Source organism: Saccostrea cucullata, unplaced genomic scaffold (assembly GCF_032062105.1).
Source record: "Saccostrea cucullata isolate Sc308-1 unplaced genomic scaffold, CSIRO_AGI_Scuc_v1 ctg1220, whole genome shotgun sequence".
NCBI lineage: Eukaryota > Metazoa > Mollusca > Bivalvia > Ostreida > Ostreidae > Saccostrea > Saccostrea cuccullata.
Window position 1 is genome coordinate 304,987 of NW_026931211.1, and position 16,445 is coordinate 321,431.

The 16,445-nt window shown below is 33.2% G+C and overlaps 1 long non-coding RNA gene across 1 annotated transcript; it reads right to left on the reverse strand.

The window, feature by feature from the left end:
• Window positions 1-258: 258 nt before the first annotated feature.
• Window positions 259-10,988, reverse strand: LOC134231824 (uncharacterized). The gene is made up of 4 exons (XR_009984634.1): window positions 10,945-10,988; window positions 10,570-10,724; window positions 7,180-7,284; window positions 259-382 (listed from the first exon to the last, which is right to left on the reverse strand). It is a non-coding gene; the product is annotated as an uncharacterized LOC134231824 (long non-coding RNA).
• Window positions 10,989-16,445: the final 5,457 nt, after the last annotated feature.

Here is a 16,445-nt window from a genome sequence, read left to right on the forward strand (position 1 = left end):
TCAGCATCCCCTGTTGACCGGTCACATCGGCCCAGAGTTTGATTACATAAAAGACTTTTTAAGAATACATGGCCTCACATCAGTTGCCACTTTTCCACTATTATCTCAATAATGGTCCTGTTGTGATTGACGTAATCTCCATATCATTTTAGAAAAAAAATACCATAAGATTTAGACTCCTTTTGATTGAGCGGTCTGTTTCTATACTATGGCATTAACTTGAGTATGTTTGTTGCATACACTTCATCAATTTATAAATGATGTGATTTGCAAAACGATTTCCTTTTTTATTTAGTATTATGACAATAACATCTAAACCAGCGACAGTCAGAGGTTTGGTTTCGGTAGCAGTCGTCTCTGCAGTTACGATCAAACAAGCATCCTGAATGAAAGAATTCCATGATATAGTCAAATATTTATAGCATTCATTTTTTTCAACGAAACATCCACTACATGTATTTATATAATGGCCTAACAATTATAATGAAATATGTCATGAAAATTCAGCATTAGATTGAATGATAAATTGAATTTGCTTAAATGGTCATTGTATCGACCATAGAATTTAACGAAATAATGACTTCAACGAAATTGCTGAGATTCTTGTTTCATCAATTTGTTTATCAATAACTCACCTCTTTTTAAAAAAATTGTTCATACGTAGAGCATGCTCTTGCGTATCGAATCGACGGAGAGATGTATATCCCTAATACAAGTAATGAAGGTATTTTGCTGCATTATTAAAGGGGCATGAACAACTGAATTTTTAAAACAAAGTTTAATTAAGACATCATCTATTGATTAGCAAAAATTTGGACATCATTTGTTGATTAACAAACAAAATACAGAACTTAAAGGTCTTCATAATGTAAATAAGGCTCGTGCCTTGTGTTTGTTTTAATATAGAAAATATTTATAACAAATGAAATTCAGAAAATCAATAGTAACTGTCGAATCGTATTTAAAATTAACTTTTATTTGATATTATCTACTTTGAACGAACATATATTTGAATATTAACCTGTGTAAACAAAATCATGACACTAGCCTTGTTTACATAACACAGGTTTGGGGCTCTAAATCTGTCTTGTATCTTGACAACTGACGTTTTTTGATGATCATAAGAAAGATCCTGGTTTCATATTTGTAAAAACGAAAAAAAATTATTTTGAAATTTTAACTGAAACTGTGTCCATGTCCCTTTAAGGGAAGTTGACGATTGATAAGTTAAGTCCTCAAGTTTGTCATAAAGCTTGGTTGTTAGATTACCATTAACGTTTTTTTTTTCAAGTAATGTTTTTAAATAGGAAACAGATTGTCAGAATTTGCGGTATCTTATATTTCAAGCTCACCGGTACATAACATAACAATATAAGATTGGTGATAACCATGGTTAATTGATAAAACGTGGTCAATATACCAAAATGTCGAGATGAAGGCAACGACGAGTGTTTTTTCTTTTTGTGCATTAGATTTTGGACAAATTCTGCATCATGTGAACACAAAAATAGGTCTGCTAATAACGGGCGCAGTTGATACCAATGAGAATCCCAATGGATTGTTGGAAGACCCTGTGTCCAAAAACCACATAGATATTGTCAACCAGAAACTCCAACATATTTTTAATATCAACTTCAGAGTACTTGTGTGCACAACAGAATATTTTTTTTATATAACAAAATAATTTTGCAAATGACCAATGATCAGGTCAGTAAAGTAAACAGTTGTCAAAGATATCAAAAAGCCTGGACTTTAATTTATCGTGGGGGATACAGTAAAATCACTTACTTTCGTGGGGCTGAGGATGATTTTCGGTGTTTTCGAGGTAAGAAGAGACCCTTGAAGTCATGAACTCAACGAATTTCAATTTTTACCATACAGAACTACTGAACAGATCTACATCGACGAAATCAAATCCCCACGAACAAATACTTTTTTCTGGAATTACGAAAAATTGACCCTACGAAAATGTGATTTTATAGTATATAAGTTGAAAAGACGTTTTTATGTTGTTGATTTTGGTAACATTTCAAATGTTCGAAAAGTTCCTTTCAATTTTTAAGTATCCACATCTGATTTACACCACCTCTTGAATATACTGTTGCACAGTACTCTTGAAGTTTACTCTTCACTACTGTTAACATTTTAATGGGGAGCATCTTCGCTAGCCAAGGGTTTCCGATCCGAAATCTACTCTACTTAGTTGTAGAGTAGATTTCAGATCGGAAACCCTTTGCTAGCGAAGATGAATAGGGAATAAAGAAAGAGCATTAACTGGAATCCATTATGTATCTTTGTATCTCTGTACTATCATTGAGACAAATGCTTACTGACGTTTTTCATACTAATTGTTAGTCCATTATTTATACACTGAATTGAGGACGGATTTTCCGTTATATTCCGATCATGACAAGGAGCACACGGCGGGTGTGACCGGTCAGCAGGGGATATTCACTCCTCAATGACACCTGATCACACCTCTGATGTTTCGGGGGTCTGTTTGCTCTGCTTCCTATTTTGTATTGTTTTATGGACTTTGATATTGAATACTGTTCGTTATCTCTTCTTTGTAAGTTTTTTTTTGAAATTTCGGAATTCAATATAGATATGGTAATTCAAATTCATTTTTGTTGTTTGAAATATTCGATCTGAAAGGGGACTATGAGTATATGTTGGATTACATTTGCAGAATTACATTCAAGTTCATCTAAAATATATCTGTATAATGAGCCTTACAAAGACAATGTTGTAACTAGCTTTGTCAGCAGAGACCTGTATATTCCTGTAATCAATCAAATTCTTTTTTAACTTCAGAATCTGTATTATTGAATTCAGAAAAGATACATGTTTTTTTTATTGGTCCTTCATCGCTTGATGCGGGATTTTAACATACATCTGACGCATTTAATCCATCCTGACCAAGTGCCAGTGACTGCCTTTTCACTGCCTGGCCCATCGCCTGGCATAATCTTCAATCAAGAATCCATAATATTTGTAAAATTACGACGCCAGTTGAAGAATTGGGGTTCCTTATATTTAGGACCTTTAAAATAAGTAATCTTAGGTCCTCATTATTAATTATATTTGCCTCACCAGGAACAACGTTTCCAGCAGTGCTATAGTTACAGGGCGAAGAAGAACATGAACATGATGGAGAATTATGTTTCAGATGTTCGATATATAGGCCCTGTAAACTTTTCTTGTAATTTAAAAGTTTGGATGCAATAGTTGATGTATATTTGTAAGAAATACAATAAGTAGTCGTTAACATGAAATATGGTGGATTTCAAGGCTTGGCTTTTTTGTGATTAATGAAGAATATGGAGATAACGAACAGTATTCAATATCAAAGTCCATAAAACAATACAGAATAGGAGCCGAGCAAACACGGACCTCCAAAACATTAGAGGTGGGATCAGGTGCCATTGAGGAGTTAGCATCTCCTGCCAACCGGTCACACTCTCCGTGTGCTCATTGTTTCAATCGGGAAATAACGTAAAAATCCGTCGTCAATACGTAATATCGCGAGTGCCTCGCAGTTATCTAACTGACTACCGCTCTTTTGCGGGAGGGTCGAGAAAGCTCTAGATTTTGGGTGCACATGGCATTGTTTACAGTAGTAACAATCAAATGATTCGATAAATTTAATGCCGAAAGTACAATATATTGCCAAGAATTGGACTTCAAATTTTAGATTGTCAACTAAGGAAAGTTTAGAATATTTTATCAGCTTTTTAATGTGACGATTTTCAATGAAAATTTTATGAAAAAGTCTGCTTAGTTAAAAATATTGTTAAAAATGTAACATTCTAGGATTAGCTCGTCTCAAAAATTAATTAGGCTGGTTCAGTGATTTTTAAGCAAGGTATTCCACCAGGATTTTTACTTATCTATCCTTATAAACAATTACCGAACTTGCATTGAATTCACTAGCACATTTGTCCCCACCAACAGACGTTTCCTACCCCCGTCGCGAAAGAGTTCCGCTAAGTTGAGTAATCGAGATATCAAGTAGTGGACATTTTCGGTTGAGTGAACTTCTGCTGCACTATCGATAATGGACAAAGAGTATGGAAATCATAAATAGCAATTTTGAAATGATAAAATAATACAAACTCGTTAGTTTTAAATGACGTTTATTTTGAACAATTAGTTTACAGCACCTTACTTTTTTAAGTATTTCTGAATAGGATTAATAACTGGGTTTTTCCTTCATCAGTGTTCTACAATATTTTAATTCAGATCATTGTGCCTTGAGTAGTATTATAAACTCTAATTGAATAGCAAACGTATATATTATGCTTTTCAATTTATTAACTGAATTTGTCACACAGTATAATAATTTTTTAATCAGTCCTCCCTCGACCTTACACCTAGCGCCTGCATCAGCTTTGGTGCCTTTTTTGTTATAAAAGTGCCGCATGATTTTCCCTTACAAAGTCAAGAAGAGGCCTTTAATCAGTCACTCTACAGATAAATGGACCAATTCAAGATATAAAACATGAAAAGAATAATTGTGTCAAAAACAAAATGAACATAATAATAATTCCCCTAAGGACATATCAGTGAACTTGAAAAAAAAGTAGTGTCCACAAATCAGGCATCGTTAAATTTTTACAACAATTTTAATACTACATTAATTTAAAGGTAAGGTAACGAAGGTTAATGCTTGATCAAGTCTTATTTTTTAAATAACGCTGAATTTAACCAATTTTGTGTCTGATGTTCAGTATGGAAAGGTAAAATACGATTTATAAAGTTTTGCATGAATCTGAAATTAAATTAAAATTTTGGTAAAAATATAGTTACGGAAGGTAACGTTAAGGAAGTTAATTCCCCAGCAATAAAAGTTAAGATTTTGGCGATAGTTAAAATCAAAGCTTGCTTTAGGATATTAAACAAAAGTATGACGCATTTCGCTCCTAAAATAATAAAAAATTGTATACCTTTAATGCAAAAAATTTTCCTGAAATACCGTTACGGAAGTTCACTTAAATTTTTAAGAGAGCCAACAGATTTTCTGTAATTCATTTTGTTTTTTCAAAAATATAATCGTCTAAAATAGCTGACTCGCTATTAGAATCAAAGATGTGAGGTTCCGTGGTCACTTTCAGATAAGTTTTAGTTCTTTTTGAAATCTGCATTCTATTCGTGTAATTTGAGAGGAAAATGGTTGCGGAAGTTAATCGATTTTTATAGATATGCAATGATTTCGCATGAAAGAAGATCCATGCATTTCTTTGCGAGAAGTGGTTTGATTTCATTTTATATAGGATGAAAAACTTTTTTTTTAACATTTATCGCAATCTGTTTAATTTGGGACTCTTTTACGGCTGAGAATTCCATCTTGTTATTGTAAATAAATGTAGCGACATGAAAATTTGCAGTTGAATTCGTTTTTCAACATTACATATATATCCATTTTCTTATTGAAACTGCAAATATATCGGTAATTATTTACAAAACCATGTGTGTATGGTGAGACTTACGGTTGAAATCGATCATAAAATTTATAGTCAAGATGGTAGAACGGTATGTTTGTAAGCGAGTAAAGCGACATAAAAAATCTTAATTGGTCATGTTTTTGTAGAATGACTGTGATACCATAGTTTCTAGGCATCGATCAATTGTAGAAAGATCTATCGCAAAGTTAAAAGTATACAAAACTTTGAACAGTGTTTGGCCTCACCCCAGATCTATTCTTCCAAGTGTTGTAGAAATAATTGCTGGATAAGTTTGTAGAAAAGAAGTACATGAATAAAATACGTTGAATTTTGAATATTCCTTTTATGTATATTTCAATTACAATTACAATGTATCATTGAAAAATTAACAAATAAACTATGCAAAGTTTTTATGTGGATAATGAGACCCATACTTAAGGTCCTGTAGTTGCTATTTTGTAAATGATTAACCAATCGAGGACATTGATTAAAAATTTATGTTGTGTGAAAAATTCAGTTAATAAATTGAAAAGCATAGTATATATGTTTGCGATTCAATCAGAGTTTATAATATTACTCAATGCACAATGATCTGAATTAAAATATTGCAGAACACGGATGAAGGAAAAGCCTAGTTACTAATCCAATTCAGAAATACTTAAAATAGTAAGGTGCTGTAAACTAAATGTTCAAAATAAACGTCATATAAAACCAACAAGTTTGTATTATTTTTTCATTTCATAATTGCTATTTATGGTTTCCATACTCTTTGTCCATTATCGATAGTGCAGTAGAAGTTCACCCAACCGAAAATATCCATTCAGGGTATAAATAATGGACTAACAATTAGCATGAAAACCATCAGCCAGCATTTGACTCAATGATGAAGGATATGGAGATAACGAACAGTATTCAGTCTCAAAGTCCATAAAAAGATACAAAATAAGAGCAGAGCAAACACGGACCCCCGAAAAATCAGAGGTGGGATCAGGTGCCATGGAGGAATGAGCATCCCCTGCCGACCGGTCACACCCGCCGTGTGCTCCTTGTCATGATGAGGAAATAACGGAAAAAAATCCGTCGTCAATTCAGTTTATAAATAATGGACTAACAAAAATAGATTGTATTTGGTGACAAGGTCATTGTATCGACCATAAAACTAACGAAATGAGTACCTTAAACGAGACTGCTGATATTCTTGTTTCATCAACTTGTTTGTCAATAATTTACCCCGTTTTAGAAATTGTTCATACGTAGAGCGTGCTCTTGCGTATCGAATCAACTTGAGATATATACATTCCGTACACAAATGATGAAGGTAAATTACTGCATAAGTAAGAGAAGTTGACGATTGAAAAGTTACAGTCATCACGTTTATCATAGAGCTTGGTTGTTAGATTACCATTAACGTCCTTTTCAAGTTAAATATCCAAGTATGAAACAGATGTGTTAGACTCTTTGAAATCTTTTATCTCAAGCTCATCAGGATCAGTATCGACGTAGGAAAGGAATTTACCATTGTTTATTGTAAAAGTAAATAAACAAGTTTCATTGTAAGACGAACTGTAGATTGGTAAATACTCACGATGGTTTTAATTTTGCTATGTTCGCGATTTATTATTTTTTCGCGAAATCAACCCCATCGTGAATGTTAATATTAGTTTTAAAAAAACGTTTACATGCTTATAATAATTTTTTTTGTGTTTGGTTGATTTTTAATCCTGCTTTTACTCACCCGACCCTTCTTTACATGTACACTGTCTATATGAGCAAGCTTCCAGTTGACCATATGGACAACCAACCTTTCCACTGCATTCAAAATTATATTTACAAGAGAAGACTGTAAAGTAAAATACGTGATCGATTGAAATAAAATTACTTTAATTTTTCATATCACGCATTAATACGGATAAGTGATTAACTAATTATACAACCTGATCTCAAAAAGCAACAATTTATAACATAGATATTCATTTATGTAGGCAAGCCAGATAATACTTACAAGGGTAATTGTAAAAATATTGTAAGATTTTTTAATGATGATAAAAAAAAATGTGTGATATTTACATATACAACGAACAATCGCATCATCTTGGGTCTTTCCGTCAGTGGTCGTCAAAACAACCTCGAATGTATTAACGTCAACGGGCGAATTTTAAATGTTTTACATCTCCGTCTTTACTTAAATATAGGACAGACGAGATTAAAAGTCCCTTCTGTAGTATATTTTAGGTAATATCTTTACATTGAATAAAGTTGATTCCATACTCCACTGATAAGAGGTCTTCCAACATTTATTTCAAAGTTTGTGATTGGGGTTGTTCATGGCATCTGTGTAGTACACTCGAAGTTGTTTTTCCGCTGGTCGGAAAGGTCCGAGAAACTGCGATTTATAGAACAGCAAAAAATTGCAACATCAAAAACACAACTTTCTTGGATTTTCTCAGCAGGCAGTATTACAACGCACTTTGAAAATTTACGCAATTTGAAAATTTTTTTGAATTTGGGACCAAATCAACGCACTATGAAAAAATAAAATTTCTTTTCAAAGTGCGTTAATATCGAACCATATTAACGCACTTTGACAAAATATGTATGACTTGGTCAATATTCTTGCAAATTTTGGGTATAATAAATAATTCAACCTGTTTGATAACTCTTTGGTGATGAGGCCATCCCTAACAAAAAATACTATAGTAAACTATAGTTTACTATAGTTTACTATGGTAAATCAAAGTTCCAAAGTTTTCGCTATAGTAAATCAAAGTTTCATAGTTGTTACTTTAGTAAATCAAAGTATTTAAGTTTTTGTATTTAGTTTGATTAAGTTTTTTATTATTATTAGTCTGTTTAAAGGGGAATGATATTGGTTTGTTTAGGCTGGTTTTGTTGTTCATCTTAATTTAAATATGCAAAGTATTTATTTAAATTCAATATTTACATTTAACAGGTAAAAAAAAGTTATCTGAAGTTAAAGAAGCAAGTATTTTTATTCTAAATGACGGATTTTTTCCCTTATAATATTTTTCCCCACAAATAATAATAAATATTGCTTATTTATCGGTGCTAGAGACAATTTGTACATTAAAATTCATTTATTGTGTTTCGTTCTTTTAGGGGACAGGTCGTTTTTTTAAAACGTTCCCTGAAACTTAAATGAACCTTATTCTTGAAAGTTTTTAAAATGAACTGAATGGGAAGCAGAAACATAATTCCAAAGGTTTTATAGTACTTAATCAAAGTTCCAAAGTTATTACTATAGTAAATCATAGTTCCAAAGTTATTACTATAGTAAATCAAAGTTCCAAATTTTTTACCATAGTAAATTAAAGTTCCAAAGTTTTTACTATAGTAAATCAAAGTTCCAAAGTTTTCACTATAGTAAATCAAAGTTCCAAAGTTTTCACTATAGTAAATCAAAGTTCCAAAGTTTTTACTATAGTAAATTAAAGTTCCAAAGTTTTCACCATAGTAAATCAAAGTTCCAAAGTTTTCACTATAGTTAATCAAAGTTCCAAAGTTTTCACTATAGTTAATCAAAGTTCCAAAGTTTTCACTATAGTAAATCAAAGTTCCAAAGTTTTAACTTTGATACTATAGTTAACTATAGTAAACTATAATATTTTTTTGTTAGGGCACATCAGGATGTGAAAGTGAGCGATTTTGATTTTTCCATACTTTGAAAATTCTATCTCTCTTAAAAGTTTTACCTAAGTTTTGCAGTTTGAATGCATTTTATATGTAAACTAAAATTTATTGAATGTTTTCAACGTCATGCCAGTTATACAAATACATATATTTGGGTGTAGCATAAACATCGGTACCGGGAGGGGGGGGGGGGTCTTAAGAACTCAAATCTTTTGCAAAGATATATAGGCATTGAAAATCGGGGCTTGCTTTTGAGGGGGGTGTCCACATTCAATTTGCTACTGGAGACTATGTACAATGTATATAAAAAAAAATAGTTGGGCTGAGAGACCTTCTACTCGTCTTCTCTTTATTCCCAATGATGTTAAATGATTGATTGATTGATTATATTGTTTAACGTCCCTCTCGAGAATTTTTCACTCATATGGAGACGTCACCGTATGACGGTGAAGGGCTTCAAATTTTGACCTTTACTCGGAACTCACGGCCATTGAGCATTGAGGGATCTTTATCGTGCCAACGCCTGCCGCTGACACGGGACCTCGGTTTTTAACGTCTCATCCGAAGGACCCGCAACTTTCACTTCAAAGTGCCGAGCGCATAGCGAAGGAACAGTTGCTACCCATTTTAACGACTAGGTCAGTCGCGGCCGAGATACGAACTCACGACCTCCCGATCACGGAGCGAGCGCTCTACCGACTGAGCTACCGTGAACGGTGATGTTAAATGAATATATGTAAATTAAAATATTTTTCGAAAGATATAATTAATAAAAGTTGATTCTCTCATTTACTAAAATCTAAGTAAAGAGTTTTTTTGTTTTATACATATTCTTTTCAAAGTGCCTTAATTGTCCCAAGGTAAATAATGTTTATGTACACTCTTAACGCACTTTGAAAATGTTTTTTCAAAGTGCGTTGAGTGTGTCCCAAATTTAACGCACTTTTCAAATTTCAAAATGCGAATTTTTTTCAAAGTGCGTTGCCACAAAGCAGTGACATCAAACATTCTTTAAGAGCATTTGAGAGTCGACGTCATGGCTTATGCGAATGCAAGATTGAAAACATTTAATCATGGATTTCAACAACATATTTGAGAAACTTATCGATTAAAGTCTCTGTCAAGTGGTTTATTGACTCTCTCTATCCTCTTGCAATTCGTGAAGTACATTTACAACACTTTTGGTGAATCGAACGGAATAAAAACAAAGAGTTTTGCCGGACTTCATATATTCACTAACTTTGACAGCATATTATTTTGATATCCTTTCTCGTTGTGACAGGATATCACTTTTCTTCAATAAATAAATTACAGCATTTGACCATAGAAAATGAAATAAATATCTACATAAGGGATGAATGAAAAACGATGAAATATTGGTACTAAAATACTCGTACCATCTATTTATCAGTGATTGAGAGACATTGCTTTATGTTTTTAAAAAGGCTTTGGTGATCAAAAACGAAATTTAACTCACCTGCTACAAACAGCCAAAAGATGACCACTCGTTTCAGAAGTAAATGCATCCTGTCCTTGTTGCGTTGTTTTCTGTACCAATCTACTGGGTATATATGCCGAGCTTCCCGGATTTATTTGGAACATGTGTGGATGTATATGATGGTAAAAATCCTCCTTGAATAACCGGATTTTATAAAATATATCATTACGTAAATCAATGAATGCATTATACATGTCCGTTTTCATAAAACACATGTGACATGATGATTTCTGTAGTGAAAGTTTTTATCTAATATGCTGTAAGAATGCAAGGCTTTATATGTATATGCTTAAAATTAAAAATTGCTATAAACTTTTGTCTTGTACTTAGACTATCATTTGGATTTTAACTCACATGCCACAGAGTCTCACACATCTGTTTCATATTTGGATATTTTACTGAAAAAGACATAAATGGTAGCCTAACAACTAAGTTAAATGCAGCAACATACCTTCATCACCTGCATAAAGAATCCATATCTCTAAGTTTACTCGATACGCAAGAGCATGCTCTACGTATGAACAATGTCTAAAACGAGGTAAATTATTAACAAGCAAGTTGATGAAACAAGAATATCTATCAACAGTCTCGTTTAAAGTCATCATTTTGTAAATTTTATGGTCGCTACAATGACCTTGTCAGCAAATACAATTTATCATTGTGACAAAGGCTGACTGACGTTGTTCATACTTATTGTTAGTCCATTATTTATACACTGAATTGACGATGGATTATTTATTTTTTTATTTCCCCGATATTGACAAGGAGCACACGGCAGGTGTGACCGGTCAGCGGGTGATGCTCACTCCTCCATGGCACCTGATCCCACCTCTGATGTTTCGGAGGTCTTTGTTGGATCTACTCCAATTTTGTATTGTTTTAAGGACTTTGATATAGAATACTGTTCGTTATCTCCATATCCTTCTTATGATAAACGTGACTTTAACTTTACAATCTTCATCTTCCCTTACTTATGCAGCAATATACCTTCATCACCTTCATACGGAGTTTATATGTCTCAGTTGATTCAATACAGAAGAGCATGCTCTATGTATGATCTCTCTCATTCGAGTCGACATATGAATGGGAGTAACTTGTGTTGTTTTGTTAAAACCTTTCTTCGGTTTATAAATTCTTTGTACGTAGAGGACTGCTCTTGCGATTCACATTAAGTAGGAGACATACACTTAAGATACCGATGATCGTAGTATATTTCTATCAAAATAAGGGATGCCCTACTATAAAAATACCAAGGTAAAAACTTTGGAACTTTGATTTACTATCGTTATCATAATAAGTTTGGAACTTTGATTTACTGTAGTAATGGCTTTGGAACTTTGATTTACTGTAGTAATGGCTTTGGAACTTTGATTTACTGTAGTAATGGCTTTGGAACTTTGATTTACTGTAGTAATGGCTTTGGAACTTTGATTTACTGTAGTAATGGCTTCGCAACTTTGATTTAAGGTAGTAATGGCTTCGGAACTTTGATTTAAGGTAGTAATGGCTTCGGAACTTTGATTTTCTGTAGTAATGGCTTTGGAACTTTGATTTACTGTAGTAATGGCTTTGGAACTTTGATTTACTGTAGTAATAGCTTTGGAACTTAAATTTACTATGATTAAACTTTGGAAGTTTGATTTACTATCGTAATAAGTTTGGAACATTGATTTACTATAGTTAACTATAGTTGTTTTGGTAGTATTTTTTTTTGGGTGCTGACGGCAGAAAACTTGAAATTATAATGGCTATCAAAACGTTCTGCTGTTCATTACAATTAACTTCTTTTTATAGTAAAAATGCATCATAGCATTTTCGATATCACAATGTTCAGTCCTACTTTTTCCTAACTCGAATATATTGTTCTACATGTTTTGATGAGAATAATCAATGGCATCCCATATCAAGTTTAAAAAAAACTATCTACAACACTAACCTGAATAAACAAAATGGCCCTGCTGTTATTTTGAAGAATATTATTTTTTTATTTCAAATTTTCCTTTGAAAAAACTTAATCCACCTTATACTCCTTGTGATAAAACTCTTCACAAATTTTAATCTACATAAGCAAAAAAAAAAACCCAAAACATATATATATATATATATATATATATATATATATATATATATATATATATATATATATATATATATATATATATATATATATATATATATATATATATATTCCAAAGGTTTGATAAAAAAATCCACACAAGTATTTAAATAGTAAAAAATAACAGAACGCCGATTAAAACTCATACCGGTTTCAATTGTATCATCAGGAGTTTGACATATTGCTATAGATACAAACATTTCAAAGTATATTGTGACGTCATGTAACGTCAAAAGTGTTGCGCTTTAGTACAGTTCATTGTGACGTCATTATGTTACGTTATTACGTTAACAGTTAGACAAATAATGCGGGAAAATTGTAAATTGTCTATTATGACAGGGCGTTTAGCTTTGGTTTAAACAATGAAATAAAATGTTTTTCCTTGGTTTCACGTTCCTTTTCGGAAGTCTTGTTATAGAACTTGTATATAGGAAACACTGTAAAATTAGGAAAAATGTTTTCAGCACATGTTCTAATATGTCCGCTCACGGCAGTACACTGGTATTCAGTTTGACGAATTTGTTGACGATGGACGGTCATGCGGTGTCTTAGGGTGTCCCCGGTTTGGCCAATATAATGTAAATGAGTTTTAATCGGCGTTCTGTTATTTTTTATATATATATATATATATATATATATATATATATATATATATATATATATATATATATATATATATATATATATATATATAAAGCACTAAAAAACCAACAACACTGTATATCCTAAATGTCGGATCTACCAAGTAGATACAAGGTCACGGATGGAAATTTATATAAAGCACTAAAAATGACCAACGACACGAACAATAAAAATTGTCAAATTTTCGGGACGCCCTGTCCCTTCCTCAGGACAAAAAAAAAAGTTAAAAAGTCATAAGAACAAAGGAAAAAGAGAAACAAAAACAACTAGCACTACTACTAAACTACTAAACACTAGATATTTACATACTTAATTACATGATGAATTGGAAATTTTTAAGAACACTAATAAAGAAATCCGGACCGCTATGAAATGCGTCCGGTCTATCGGGTATACTCGGGTGAAGTGCGATTTACATAATTGAACGAATTAATTATGCTAATTAATTACGACAATCAGTAAATCGTACATTGTTTCATTCTCTCAAAATGGCGTAAATTTACTTAATAAAGAATAATCAGAGAAAAATAATATAGCAGGGATATTTAAACATATGAATTATGATCAATTATAAATTTTGAAATATTTAAGGACTTATTACCGGGAAAAAATAATTAACAAAGGTGTAAGCAATACATAGTTATGAAAGTTGTTCGAGAGTTGGTGACGCAAATTAACTGAAGAGTTTACACTAAATTGAGAGAATAATCTTGTTTAGTATCATCAGGAATTGGGTCTAGTTTACGTTCATTCTGGTGAAGTCATTCAGTTTGTTAATACCATTAGGGCGGAATGACTTCAATCTGTGCATCCAGAATTTTTCTTTGCTTTTTCTCTGAGCATCTGTCCATCTTGGGCTATGGTCAATCACCACTACTGTCATGTCCTCCCATTTGTGACCCTCAAGGTTGAAATGTTCCCCAACGGGTTCATTGAGTTTTTTGGTCCTAATGGTCGAACGGTGGTTATTGACTCTCCTGCGGAGATCTCCTGTTTCACCAATATACTGTTTGGAGCAAACTTTGCAACTGATTAGATAAATGCAGTTGTCAGTATGACAGGACAAATTCCCTAGTATTTTGTAGCTGCGGCCTGTAACAGGGCTGTTAAAACTGTCTGTGTCAGTGCTGTGCTTACAAAGAAGACATCTTCTGTCAGAGCAAGTCTTAAAGCCCCCGTTAGGTAATGGGTTGTCCAGTCTGGTTCTTACTACCATGTCCTTTAGGTTCCTTGGGCGTCTGTATGCAGCCAATGGGGGTTCCTTAAAGACCCCTGCCATTCGTTTGTTTGAATGGAGAATTGGTAGGTTCTTTTGAAGGATACCGCTAAGGTTCTTAAGGACGGGATGGTATGTGGTTACCAGAGGGACCCTGCCGCTATTGTCTTTCTCCTTGTAGCGTAATAGGTTTTGCCTGTCATGTCCCGCCATCTTATCAATAGCTGTTTGTACGGTGCGGGCATTGTAGCCTCTTTTGCATAAGTGGGACTTAAGAAGACCACTTTGCTCCTGATATAAGGCAGGGGACGAACAGATGCGTCGAATTCTGGTGGCTAGACCTTTAGGCACTCCCTTAAAAGTGTGTGGTGGATGACAGCTAGAGGGCATAAGATATAGGTGGGAGTCTGTGGGTTTGGTGTGGAGACTGAATTCGATTTCACCATCAATCAGGGTAGATGTAGTATCTAGGAATACGTTTTTCGAATTAGATACGTCTACTGTAAATTTGATCGATTGATGAAAGGTGTTGGCAAACGTAATGAATGCCTCGAGGCTCTCGCGACATTCCACCCACTTCATCTCTATATCGTCAATGAAACGCAACCAGCTATGGGGCCTAAATGGTGCTTGAAGTAACAAGTTGCGTTCCAGTCTGCCCATGAAGACATTGGCATAAGACGGTGCCATTTTCGTACCCATAGCAGTGCCATTAACCTGCAGGTAATGTTCTCCATTAAACATGAAGTTGTTGAACTTGAGAACATGTTCAAGGAGCTTAGCAAGGGACTCTGTAGAAGGAATTTGTATGGATCTACTATCCCAGACTTCTCTACAGGCTTCGATACCCTCATCGTGTGGAATATTGGTGTACAAAGATGTGACGTCCATAGTCACGAGGAGGGTATGATTTGGGAGGCCAGTAGAGGGCGTCTTGTTAATGTAGTCCGTGGTGTCCTTGAGATAGGATGGCAAATTCTCTACGTGTGGACGGAGATGTAAATCAATGAATTCAGAAATTTTCTCCGTGGGGTGTCCAATTGCGCTGACTATGGGGCGACCTGGCATGCCTTCTTTGTGTATTTTAGGAAGCAGATAGAATTGTCCTGGTCTACAGTCAATAGGATTTAAGGTCTCATAGACGTTGATACCAATCTCATTTTTAATTGAATTATTTATAATTTATTTACAATTTATAATTGATCATAATTCGTATGTTTAAATATCCCTGCTATATTATTTTTCCGCCATTTTGAGAGAATGAAACAATGTACGATTTACTGATTGTCGTAATTAATTAGCATAATTAATTCGTTCAATTATGTAAATCGCACTTCACCCGAGTATACCCGATAGACCGGACGCATTTCATAGCGGTCCGGATTTCTTTCTTTATTAGTGTTCTTAAAAATTTCCAATTCATCATGTAATTAAGTATGTAAATATCTAGTGTTTAGTAGTTTAGTAGTAGTGCTAGTTGTTTTTGTTTCTCTTTTTCCTTTGTTCTTATGACTTTTTAACTTTTTTTTTGTCCTGAGGAAGGGACAGGGCGTCCCGAAAATTTGACAATTTTTATTGTTCGTGTCGTTGGTCATTTTTAGTGCTTATATATATATATATATATATATATATATATATATATATATATATATATATATATATATATATATATATATATATATATATATATATATATATATATATATATATATATATATATATAAATAGACTACTGCTGTAAATTTGAACACATCAAAAAGTTCTTTTTATAATAGTGATCGATCTTTAAAAAAAAAAACAAATAATTTGTGAAATCAAGAGAGAGGGAGTGGATGATAGGTACCTAGAAGGATTGGACAACTCCTTTGAACCTGTCAAACC